At 45.0% G+C, this 6,158-nt stretch overlaps 1 long non-coding RNA gene across 2 annotated transcripts in view; it reads right to left on the bottom strand.

Annotated features, from left to right (window-relative positions):
• Positions 1 to 745: 745 nt before the first annotated feature.
• Positions 746 to 6,158, bottom strand: part of LOC125939010 (uncharacterized) — a 15,751-nt gene continuing 10,338 nt past the window's right edge. For both annotated transcript variants that reach the window (XR_007462900.1, XR_007462894.1), the window contains 2 exons: positions 3,710 to 3,884; positions 746 to 1,226 (listed from right to left, as the gene is read on the bottom strand). This is a non-coding gene — a long non-coding RNA (uncharacterized LOC125939010). The remainder of the gene's footprint in view (positions 1,227 to 3,709; positions 3,885 to 6,158) is intronic.

Below are 6,158 nucleotides of genomic sequence, written 5' to 3'. Positions count from 1 at the left end.
CATTTTTATAAGATGGAACCAAAACCATCACCAGAAGCAGCAGCAAGAAGGCTTCATAGAGTGTGAAATATAATTTCCTATTCTTTCCATTTCCACAATACCCAGTCACTCTGAAGCAATGAGAATTTCACAGTTGCTCAGTTCATCCCTGTGTCACTCACAAATCTGACCTTTTAAAAAGAGAACATAAGATTTGGAAAAAAACTGTGTCCCCTTGCCCTCAACCAAAAATCTAGGAGACACCTTGCTTCACTAAGCCTGATTTAAAGACAGACACCCAGAAAATGAAAATATACCCTCTACTTTTGATCTCTTATCTAGGGAAAGCAGGTTCCCTCAGAGGAACTCACAAGGCAGTGAGTCCCCAGTGTTTATTGTGTTAAGTGGGGGACATTGTTTTGTGTTCGGCTGTGACGTGCATCGAAGTAACGCTAAGTGACCATGCTCTCTCCAGGACCCCACTGTCCCCATCTATCAAAGTTGAGGGTCACTGAAAAAAACAATAATGACACATCAGACCAGTATTTGATCAGACAAGTATTTACACAGCGTCTTTTCCGTCTAGAGGTTGGAAGTACTTGGTCAAAAGCATCTCAATTCTCAAACGATTATCCTTAGACATTAGTATCAGAGATATTATTGATCTCTCTCCTCACTCAAATACCTCCCACACCTCACCCCACTCCCACCCCCTCCATTAAAAAACATACCGCAAGACCTTTGTGCCAAAAGTAACTAGTATTGGCCCTTCTCGACTTTTGTCTAAGGTTTTTTTTTTCTTTTTTCTTCTGTAAATTGGGGTTCTGAAGGCAAGAAGAGAAGAATGAAAATGGCATCTGTATTTCAGACAGCATTGCTCTAGTGTCTTCGGTGGCCAGAGTGGGCACACTTTTTCTTCTTTGGCATTTTTCTCAACAGCGTCCCAAAGGGTTTGTTTCGTTTTCAGCTAAGACAATCATCGTCCACTTCAGAGTTGCAGAGGACACACTGACTGTCCCACTCCATCCAATTATGCCTGGAAGCCTTTAAAGTCACCGATTCATTCTCCTTAAACTGTGGTAGTGACTCCTTCTACACATGACCCCGAACTTGAAGCTTTCATTAATTCTGTTCTCTTTCCTCTTTTTTTAGGGTTAAGTCCAAGTCGACAGAGCAAAGATAATACAGTCCTTGCAAACCTTTGCCTTCTCAGTGATATCACTCAGGTCCTTCTCATGACCCTTCCCCTGAAAATGAATGAATGAATTATTCCATTCAATCAGAAGACACTGAAGCCACACGGAAACCTTACTAGAGTTATTATGAAGGATGAATACCACAGTTTTTTCAACAGGAACAGGAGAAAGAATGTCTCCCAATAACCTACAAAATACGTATAACCATAGATGAGACTAGGAATAAGCTCTTTAGAATTATAAAAATTTAAGCTAGAGCAGGGCTCAGGGTTAGCTAATAAAATCAAATTAACTAATTGACATTCATGAAGAGATAACTTAAGGAGGAGAGAAACTTGCTAAGGGACCAGAGGGAAAGAATATAATGTATATAAAAGTCTTTGGTCTTAGGGCTCCTCTTTGCTTTAATGCTTGGTCTCATCCATTCTCCAGTGACCTCATCTCTTCATCTGCAGTCCTGGGAAGCTTTATATAAGTCTAATCTGCAGCTAGAGGTGAGGGATGAATCTGTCAGCCTGGGAGAAGTCCTTCCTCTTGCACCCATTCGGATCACTGATCTCTCAATCCATTGGTTCTCCGTCCTTGCTCTGAATGCTCTTTGTTTTGCACCCCATGTTCCCCCATTCCAAAATCCCCTTTTACACTGAGAGTACGTGTGAATGGCAGCGTGTATGTGTGCGTGTGTGTGTTGGTATATGATAGGAATCAAAGGCCTGACCAGCTCACACACATCTCAAAATCCAAAGTGCCCCCGTCAGCCAGCTCTTCTTAGGGGACCCCGTTCTACTCACTGCCTCCATTTCCTGGACTTATCTCCCTGAGCAGATTTCCCACTTCTTTCTCCTTGTAATTTCCAGGAGCTCAGTCTAGGTTTGCAGCCTGGCAAGGGCTATAAGAGGACACAAATAATGAGAGATAAGGAGCGTGACATCTCGTTGGCTACCCTTTAAAATCTGAAATTGCTTGCTAGAGGAGCAGGAAGCAACTTCCTTCCTTCCCGTCATTAAGAGCGAAAGGAATAGAAAATATAGAGGACATTGAAACTCAATGAGGTTTAAGCCATTTTGGGGGGTGGGGAGGGGAGGTGGAAAGAACCACAAAGACCAGAATATTGCTTTACACACAAGGCTACACATGGTCAGAAACATTGTGGATATGCAATAAATAGATATTTATCATCACAATGGGTTCCAGAAGAGTTGAGTAAAGTGTGGCAACCCTGTCAATTCTTTTACTTGCTTGGAAAAACCAAATCATGGCAAAATACCTAGTTCTCTAGGGCTGCCATAATAAAATACCAAAGTATTAGTGCCTTAAACAACAGAAATCTATTTCCTCACTGTTCTGGAGATTGGAAGTCCAAGATCAAGGTGCCAGCAGGTGTGTTCTCTCCTGAAGTTTCTCTCCTCGGTTTGCCATTGGTGGCTTTCTCACTGTGCCCACACATGGTCTTTCTTCTGTGTTCCACATTTCTGTGTACCAATCTCTTTATAAGGACCCCAGTCCTATCGGGTTAGGGTCCATCCATTTTACCTTATTTACCTCTTTAGAGGCTCTATCTCCAAATGCATTCATAGTCTGAATTACTGGTGGTAAGGGCTTTTGAGTATAAATTTCAGGGGGGACACAATTCAGTTCATAACACTACTCATCAGGAGCAGAGCTAAAACTGGAACCCAAAGTTTCTGTCTAACCCTAGACCATTAATTTGCCTTTGATTCACATCCTTTCCCAGGTTAAACACTCTCACAGAATTACGGCATACTCTAATCGGAAGGCATCTCATGATGATCTAATGGTAGCTCTCTCATTAGCCAAATAAGGAAGCTGAGTCCTAATTGTCATAGAACCCATGGTGGCACCACCCAGATAAAGTGCCCCCCCTTCCCCTGCTGGGAGCGTTTCTTGGATTCCAATCTCCCACCCTCCTAAACTCTGTACCAGGGTCACTTGCTAATGACCAGGCTCTGGATTACAACTCTATGACCCAAGGAAGCAGCCTGGTATGAGCTGGTGAGGCAGCAATAACTATGGAGCAAACCACCCCCCCCCCCACAACCCTTTCCCTTTGGAAGCAGTTAGAGGGATAAGCTGGCTTTAATGAGTCTTCCTGCCCCTTTCCCTTCATTCTCTCCTCTCTTAGGCTCCTCCTTATGGCAGCTGTTACCAATTTCAGCAATTTTCTTCTGTCAAATTGAAGGCTCCAGGTGACAAAGGGAGTTGGCTGTATCTTCCCAGAGGATGAGATAGCCAGGGTTCTAATCGTACCCCACCTCCCTATTCCCAGACGGGTGGTTGGGGCTGCAGGCACTTCTCCCATTCGGCATCCTTAACCCACCCTACCCCCTCACGTACACAAACATGGCAGGCTTCCAGGTCTATGTCCAGCTCTGAAACCCCAGTTGGAAGGGAATCCAGATCAGCTCATCTTTTTTTCCCAGGACCACCAAGATTTTATTATATGCATGATCCTTGGAGTGAATGCTCATTCTGGCTCTTAAAATTATAGGAAGAGGAAGAAATAGGACACACACCTGAGTGTGTGTGTCCACACACACAACCTGAAGAGTTGGGTACCAAACTAGGGGAGGACACCCCCATCAGCTGACCATACCCATGGTACTTGGGCAGAGGGATGATCTCAGGATTCCTGGTTAAACCATGTATGTAAAAAGGAAGCCAACACATGAGCACTGATTTCATGCAACCCTGCAAAGCAGAAAATGAATTAGTATACTCAAGGGAACTGTCCCTGTCAGTTTGCCCTTAATAACAACAGGATGGTTTTGTTTTGTATGTTTCCTTCCCCCCCCCCCTTATTGTTCAGAAAGAAGACATGTGGTTAAGTAATTGCCCCACTTCTCTGTCTGTCGATTTCAGTGGACACTGGTATCCTGCAATGAACAAAACAAACTCAATGCTTGCCTTCAGGAAGTTTACAATCCAGTGAAGGAGGCAAACCTCAGATATATAGGTCTACAAATAAGGACGTGATAGCACCTGTGACACATAAAGAAGGAAGAATTTAAAATCTGTGATAACAACTGTGAAATCTGGAGAAAGTACTCAAGTGATCTCTTACAAGTCCCCTCCAAGAAAAGAAAGGAGACTAGGGAGGTGAAAAGAAAATGACAAAAGACCAAGGCTGGAGAAACTTAATCTGGATGGTGAGGTATTAATTAGACAATTTGTTTAGTGCTCACCTCCTCTAATATAGCTGAAGCCCTCATTTTCAAATTTCCAACTTGCCTGAAAAGAACCTCTGTTTAAAATGCATGACATCGGTACAGGATGCAGGAGCACCTTCTGTTTTATTTGTGGTTGCTTGGAATAGTGTTTGCTCCCTTTGGGAGGCAAGAGGATCTCTCCAAGAATCCCAGGAACAAAATTCTGGGGGCACTGGTTCTTGTACTTCAGTCCCCTCCCCTCCGCAAGCCTGTCTTGTTTTCCTAAGCAATGGTCAGGAATGTGCTGGGAGGGGGCAGCCTGGCCATCAGCCCCCAGCCCAGGCAGCCCCAGTCACGGTCCCAGGCTGGCCTTTCACCTCATAGCTCTCCTGGCTGCTCCTAGTAAGCAGCAAAATGTTTCAATATGTTGAGCTTTGGGGGAAGGACGGAGAGAAAAATCGGGATATTGTTGAGAAGGAAATAATGAATAACCCTGCCGCCAGTCTTCATACCCCCCACATGGGGAGATCTGGGTGATAAGTGTGCTTTCTCCAGAAATGGAATCCTAGCAATTGCTCTTGGTCAGAAATTTCCAGAGCCAGTTGAGGGGTAGGGAGTGGGGAGGCAGAGAAAAGGGAACAGGTACTGAATTAATTCTCTCAGTGTCCAGAACCAAAACAGTCAGGGGTCTAGGCACCAGAGAAAGAACAAAGCTTGAGCAACTGAGGCTAATTCTCGGAGGTACACAAAGCTGTGGTTTTGCTCTTACAAACTGACACACTCTCTACCTTTACCTGTCACCACCCCTCCTGCTTCTCCCTCCCAAGTTCATCTGCTCTGGTCTTTGCCAAGCGTTCTGGGGGGGGGGGGGAGCTGGTGCTGAAGCTCCTGGTTACTGGAGACTCAGAAGCAGCTCCAGGGTGTGAAAACCACCCGCCAGGGAGGGAGCAGCAACACTGGCAACTCCTCTCGAGGCCGAGGCCGAGGCCGGGCTGTTTTGTGGAGAATGGCCCTGGATTGGGCAACTAAAAGAGAGTGAATGTGAGCACAGACTCGGCAATCGGAGCCCCATTCAAGGCCACGTCTTAGAGTGAAGAAATGAGCAACATTCCAAAATTTTAAAAAAAAAAGAAAGAAAGAAAAGAAAAACACAACACAAATTCGAGGACCCTGAAATGCCTCCTTAGAGAGGGTGTTGTTAAATGTTGTGGTTTTGAAATTAAAACTCCATAATAGGGTTGTTTCCCTGACATTTGCAAATCACCTTGCTCTTATAGATGCTGCCTGGAAAATGTGGATCAGAAAAAGATGTATTCAGGGGAGGTCCACATAAAGGGAAAGGTAACCTTTAAGTAAGCCAAACTTCAGGGCTTGAAAAATCAAAGAGGACCTCATTCATACTATGTAAGTCCTAGGAATAATTATTTGCATAGCGATCATTTAAAAAGTAAATAATCAAATGAAAGGAGGCCTGGGTCCCCACGTCTCCTCTTGGCTTTACGTCTGCGATATGTGTGTGGTTTCTAGTGTTCCTTGACATTTCCTAGCAACACCGGGAGGTTTCTGGAAAAGCAGCTAGGGGCACACACGGGTGGCTGTCTATTAGAACAATTCATCAGACAGCAGTTGAAATATTGATAAGAAAACGGAAATCAAATTAAAAGACGGGAAAAGAGAGAGGAAGGGGGAGTGGGACGAAGAGAGCCAGAGAGAGGCGGCAGAGAGGAAAGCGGCAGGGCGCACAGACAGAGGAGCCCAGCGGTTCCTGCGGGCCTCCGGGCGCACAGACAGAGGAGCCCAGCGGTTCCTGCGGGCC

This window comes from Panthera uncia, chromosome D1, assembly GCF_023721935.1.
Source record: "Panthera uncia isolate 11264 chromosome D1, Puncia_PCG_1.0, whole genome shotgun sequence".
Classification (NCBI taxonomy): domain Eukaryota; kingdom Metazoa; phylum Chordata; class Mammalia; order Carnivora; family Felidae; genus Panthera; species Panthera uncia.
The sequence above is the reverse complement of the archived record's forward strand: the minus strand, read 5'-3'. Positions and strand labels throughout refer to the sequence as shown.